Raw genomic sequence first — 6,244 nt, 5'->3', positions numbered from 1 at the left:
GTAGTAGTTGGAGTGGAGAGAGGAGGGTGTCAAATTTGTATAAGAAAAGGGAGGACTTTATGCAATAAGGTTTTCTTTCTGTGATAAAGGAATATAGAAGGGTAAATAGGTCAATTCATATATATATATATATATATATATATATATATTTAAGACGTCCAAATGTTTAAGCTCAAAGTACAAGAATATATATATATATATATATATATATATATATATATATATATATATATATTATAGGTTTGAACGTCCAAATGTTCAAACCTATAATATAATAATTTTATAATTTAAATCGTCTAAATGTTTAAACAGAAAATAAATCACTCGATGCATAGGTTTTTTTATTTAATTCATGCCGTAGGTTTCCTTATTTCACTTTGACCTAGCCCTCTTTTAAATCCTCGATATATCGCTTATTTACTTTATCACGTTTGATTTGAATTCTAGATACACCAATCTCGGCATTTATCCAGCAACAAAGTTAAACCAATTTCATGATTGATCATGGTAGGCATTCGTAACCCAAATGATTATCCATCATCTGCTTCAGATGCTCTCCAGTTCCATCGCTATCAGCCACCATCAAAACCCTAGAACTCATCTCATAAATCAGCCACTGTCAGAACTCCAGTGGATGTTTTAGTGGCGAAAATAGTCTTCCCCATTCTATGATTCCTTTTATCCCAACCACCATCGCACAACCTGCACACAAACACCACGATGTCGGAACTCGAAGGTTTTATGTCAATTTCCTTGTTGTCTCTTATGTACATAGATCTCATTCCTTTTCACTAATAACATCAGGCATGTGAAAGTATGTTGGTTTTACTTATTGTTCTTCATTTTGAAACACTTCTGAAAAGATATAGTAGATGAAGAATTTGGGAAATCGCAAGGCTGCTATGACGAAGAAAATTGATACAAATTATGGTTTGATTTATTTATTCTATCAATACAAATGAAGCGGTAAGTTGATACAAATTATGGTTTGATTTATTGATCGTTTTTAATTTAAAACCTCAAATTTTAAATTGGATTTCATTTTATTTTTGAATTAATTAGATACTTAAGGGGTTTTGATGTTTTATTCAGGTGCTTTTGCAAGAATCGAGCATCAGGAAGTAAGTTTTTTTGCAGGATTATCTAATTTCTCTATCTTTGTTACAGATGCAGGATCTATACGTAAATTAGCTACAAGTCAGAATCACGATGTTCACTTCAGGAGCAATTCATTCAAAGAAACAATTCTCGTGAAAATGTAATTGCTCCTCTGTTCTTTGATGACTTTTTTTTGATTATATTCCAATAGCTCATTTACATCTTTGATGAATTTTGTTACCGGAGGCGAATCAAGTTTTTTGAATAAGGTTTTGTTTGATTTAACATAAACATAACAAGAATTCTAGCTTTCACGAACAAGTATCCAACTCCAATGGACACAATTCCTACTTCCGTTTAATAGTCAAAACATGCAAAAGCTCGAAGTTACATTCCCTAGGTCGGTTTTCCTTCCTCTGCAAGATCTGTTGGTTCTTTATAAATCCAGTTTCTGGTTCAGGAACTAAATCATATGGTTTTTTTTGGTGTATAGACTTCCTAAAGAACATTGGATGCTCCTGATGCTAATAATGCTACTGATGGTATACATCAGAACTCGTTACTGTAGTAGATGAGGTTGGACCTGTGACCTGTCACAAGTGTCAATTGGGCACCTGGTGGACACCGCATGTCTGTGGGCTTAAACATTTATGATGTCCAGCTCTGGGATTCTACATCAAACAAACAGGTAAATAAATAATCTACTCTTAAGTTTATTTTTTGGATCGAATATTTTCTAAATCTTTGTGTTTAAAATGTACAGCCGAGAAGACTGATAGGCTGCCACAAGTGATGTATTTTGAGGACTTGGAAGGCAGCCAACTATTTTGAGTAGATTTAGTGTTTCAGTAAAAGACTAAGCAGGTAGCTTCTAAAAAAGGCAAGTTCATGTTTCTTATTTGAAGTTTTCATTTCTGTTCTATTACATGATGACAAATGATGTTTCATTTTTGGATCTTTTGTTTTTTATTATTGTGGGAATGGACTTCACATAACATCTCGGGGATGACACAAGTTGTGAAGTTGTTTCTTTAAAATTATTAATTTAGTTTCCATAAATAACAACATACCTTGTGATTTTCAGTATTTTGATAACCAAGAAATTGTTTTATTAATATTAATAACAACAAAATAGATGCATGTGTTGCTGGTGTAAATTCGTATAGTTTCCAAAATGTAGTATTAAAACAAATTATATTATTTTTGGCAGAAATGTGTGGTACCAACACAAGATGGAACTTAAGAAGATGAACCTTTTAACATCTAAGGTTATTTTCGTCTTTTGTTCTTTCTATGTTTGATTAATTTTATTTCTGATGGAGAAATATCATTTTTATTTTATGTGATGAAAATAACGTGCAGAGAAATCAGACACGTAAGTTATAGCCACCACAGAGAAATCAGACACATCGGTTATAGCCACTACTGAAAGTTGCCAAAATATCGATTTTTAGTGCAACCATATTTTGATTATGTCTTGCCATATTAACTAATTTTTATTGTTTTTTTTATGGATAAGGCTTAATGTAATGCACAATTGTGATTTGTGTACGTGCGTTATCAAGAATCGGCTCATTTAGCAAAAATTTGTAGTTTTTTCTTTAATGTTAAACTATCATGTATTAATAATTAAAACGAAGTTTTTGGCTTCTACATATTCATTAAACAACAGACTCAACCTGTAATATGTGCATATTGCACTTTATTTTAATCTTTTTTTTTTGTTATTCCTTTTCATTTAAAACCCTAAGAATTTTATAACAACGTCGCAATTTAGGATAACCAACAACATATGCGGCTTTAGTGGGATGCAACCGAATTCCGATACATTGAATGTTCTTTAAAAGATGACATGTTTTTGTATAGACATAAATCGTTTAAACAAATATAATTGTCAAAAGAAACTATTTGGCGAAAAGAAACAATTCGTTGCCGCAAAACTGACTGCTAAAAATATGTATTTGTTTTGTGATCCTTGAAGTCTGTTATGTTTCCAAATAGAAATAATCACCAAAAGAAACTAATTGTCAAATGAAGCTCTCGCCGCCGCTTTGCGTGGGTAAACAGCTAGTATATATATATATATATATATATATATATATATATATATATATATATATATATATATATATATATATATATATAGGTTCAAATGTTTAAGTAAGTATTGTGTTATTGTATGCATCAATGTAGGCCAATCATTTCAAAAGAATAAATATGTATTCTTCCATTTAATTAATTATGGTAAATATATAAATCAATTAATATCCCTTTAATTTAGGAATATCAGTTAATATCCCTTTAATTTAGAAATGGGTCGTGTTATCCGAGCATAGCGTAAGGGTGCAATGTCCGTCTTTAAATCTCATACACACCACCGAACATGGCGATTACCCTCTCAACAATTGCTTCTTCACCACATACTCGCCGCCGTCTCCAGCTCCACCGACAAGTTTTATTCTTCTCCATCGTAATACACACACTAATCCACAAGTAATGTAATTTGGCAGATTAATGGCGCATGAACTGCTGAAACTTCGATTGGAATCAGCAAAGAAACGGGCAGTTTGTTGGAGAAAGTAGAGGTGTTTGATTTGAACAGGAATTCGATTTTGATTTCTGATTTATGGAAAGATCGAAAGGCTGTGGGAACTAGAATTGTCAGATTTGCACAACACAGTCGAGATGGAAACTAGAATTGTCGGTAATCAATTTCGTCATTTTCAGAAAATAGATCGGAGGATTGTAAACGGAAATATGATTTTGACTTTTAGGAGTAAAAAGCATGTTCTTTTTTGTTCGTATGAAGAAGATGACTGATGTTACATTCTTGGTCCCTGCAACTTCAGCGTTTTAACTATTCCAGTCCTCAAATGTTTACAGATTTCACATATTTAACCCTCTTTTCACACTTTCAATGTCAAATTGAAGAATATGGGTTATATTTTCATTTTTAGCCCCCACGACTTTCCGATCTTCACGGATTTTACCCAATATCCGAAATTCTTTTCAAATTTCTCAGATTTTTACCACTTTTATCCCTTCTTTGCACTGCTATAGATGGTGACGAATTCTGATTCTGTGGGAATGGAGTCACGAATTCCAATTCTATTGGAATCACAGAAGTTGATGCTTGGAGAACGGACCACAAAATTGAAACGGACTACATTATTCTTTTAGAATGTGTCACACCCCGAAACCGATGGTGGAAACGTTCCGGGGCAGAGGACGTCATGTTAAGTATCACAATCAATGTACATGGTAAGCATAGTAAACACGAAACATTACATTACATAGAATCATTACATTTGTTTTGAAGTAAGGTAATACATGTTTTATAGATATATACATCCAAAATGAACAAAAGTAAAGACGGGATTTCTATACGCTCCATCTTCTCCAAAAGGTCGTGGGGTACCTGTCTAATGTTGACCTGAGAATATAAGCAGTTTTAAAAATATCAACATAAAGCTGGTGAGTTCATAAGCGGTTTGTTTCTGAAAATGAACAAGTTTCCTTTGGTTTTCTGAAAAAGTTTTATCCAAGAAAATCCCATATTTTCTTATAAGTAAAGTTTAGTTATCCATTTGTTATGCAATCTAGTTATGAACAGTTCAGTTATCCCAGGAAAAACCCTTATTTTCCTAAACGTTTGTGGTTGGTTATCGATCCGGAATGAAATGTATAAGTATCTACCATACTTGTAGTGTTACGAGAAGTATTCTGAAAGCCTAGTTATCCTTGTAAAGTGCATTAGTTTTAACACGTATATAAAACTAATAAATACGAAATAAACCAATTACTAGGCTCATTATTATTAACAAGTAAATCTCTGTTATCCAAATTGCAAGTTCCATAACCATACGATAGACTAGATATGGCAATAAGAAGTCCAATATCATTTTATGAATTTGTTACCCTTGGACCTTTCGGTCCGACTGTAGCTAGCAGCCAGGTGCGGGGTAGTCAACCCCATATAGATCTATACACTCAGGTCACATTCTCCCTGCAGGAGATTCTGGTTATAGGGGCGGTCCTCCACTCGCGTATCTCTGTGGAGTGTTTTAGAGGACGTGTCTCCAATTTTTAAGAATAACAAATTTACAAGTAATAATGCGAAAATCCTGTTACAAAAGGTGGTCCTCCACTCGCGTATCTCTGTGGATTGTTACCGAGGACGAAATCAAAAGTACTAAGTTAATGCTTTTAATAGTAATGACATGGAAAAATCATTTGTGAAATATAAGATATGACATTTTATAACAAGTTTCACAAACAATTTGAAAACTAACTCTGCAAGTTAAACGGTTGGTTAATACGGTTTCTGGTGTTAAAAGCATACGAAATATGAAACATTTCCAATGAAATAATACATTTGAGTACAAGATATCCTTGTACTTTTGCTTGTATCCCCACCCCCTGAAAACACTGAAAACACGGAAAAAGGTGTAGGGGTATGAACTCACCAGACGAGAAATGTGTCGGCTAGGATGCTAAGTGTCAGTTCGGGGCTTGATTACACGTGAGGTTCCTATGTAATATGAAGAGATACATAATTGTATCTAATTAGACTTTGAACTACTAATTAGATAAGAATATACACTCTGAGGCACAAAAACACTTCATTTCAAGTGTTAGGAGTGATCCGGGTAGCATCTAAGGGGGTGTATGGCCTAAATATGGAGTTTTCTCTTCAAGAGTAAACTCCTAATGGAGATTACGGCCCTAAGACCATATCCCCATGAGTTTACGACCGTAAACTCATGGGTGGTGTGTTCTTGGATGCTAAATGGTCTCAGAATGCACAAGGGAAGGTTCTAGAGTTGATTCCATGGCTTAGGAAGTGATCGGGACTTGAATTGACCTTGGAAAAGGAGTTTACGGTCTATTAAGGTGTTCTTGGTGAGTTTACTACTTTAAACACATGATTTTACGGCCTTAAACTCATGTTTGTCCATGAATCATGTGTTTTGATGGTTGTAGGTTAAGCATACAAAGTTCTAGGTCCAACTCTAAGTCATACAAGGTGTTAGGGGCACTTTAACACCCTTTGGAGGTGTTTATGGTCTAAGAAGGGGTGTTTACGGTCCAAGAATGTTCTTGGGCCGTAAACTCAAGTGTGACTCATTTTTGTGTGTTTTGGTGC

At 33.9% G+C, this 6,244-nt stretch overlaps 1 long non-coding RNA gene across 8 annotated transcripts; it reads left to right on the top strand.

Moving 5' to 3' along the window:
• The first annotated feature begins 362 nt into the window (after positions 1-362).
• LOC145086337 (uncharacterized) lies at positions 363-2,747 on the top strand. Of its 8 annotated transcripts, none has more exons than XR_013700389.1 (8): positions 364-736; positions 864-966; positions 1,093-1,258; positions 1,399-1,498; positions 1,592-1,786; positions 1,862-1,978; positions 2,309-2,366; positions 2,461-2,747. It is a non-coding gene; the product is annotated as an uncharacterized LOC145086337 (long non-coding RNA). The 8 variants fall into 8 exon arrangements; XR_013700390.1 differs by having other exon boundaries at positions 365-736; positions 1,168-1,258; XR_013700386.1 differs by having other exon boundaries at positions 363-736; positions 864-1,258.
• Positions 2,748-6,244: the final 3,497 nt, after the last annotated feature.

The sequence above is a fragment of the Lactuca serriola genome, chromosome 2 (assembly GCF_051521515.1).
Source record: "Lactuca serriola cultivar US96UC23 chromosome 2, Lser_US96UC23_V15, whole genome shotgun sequence".
Classification (NCBI taxonomy): domain Eukaryota; kingdom Viridiplantae; phylum Streptophyta; class Magnoliopsida; order Asterales; family Asteraceae; genus Lactuca; species Lactuca serriola.
Note: the sequence above shows the minus strand (reverse complement) of the source record. Positions and strands in the feature narration are given on the sequence as shown.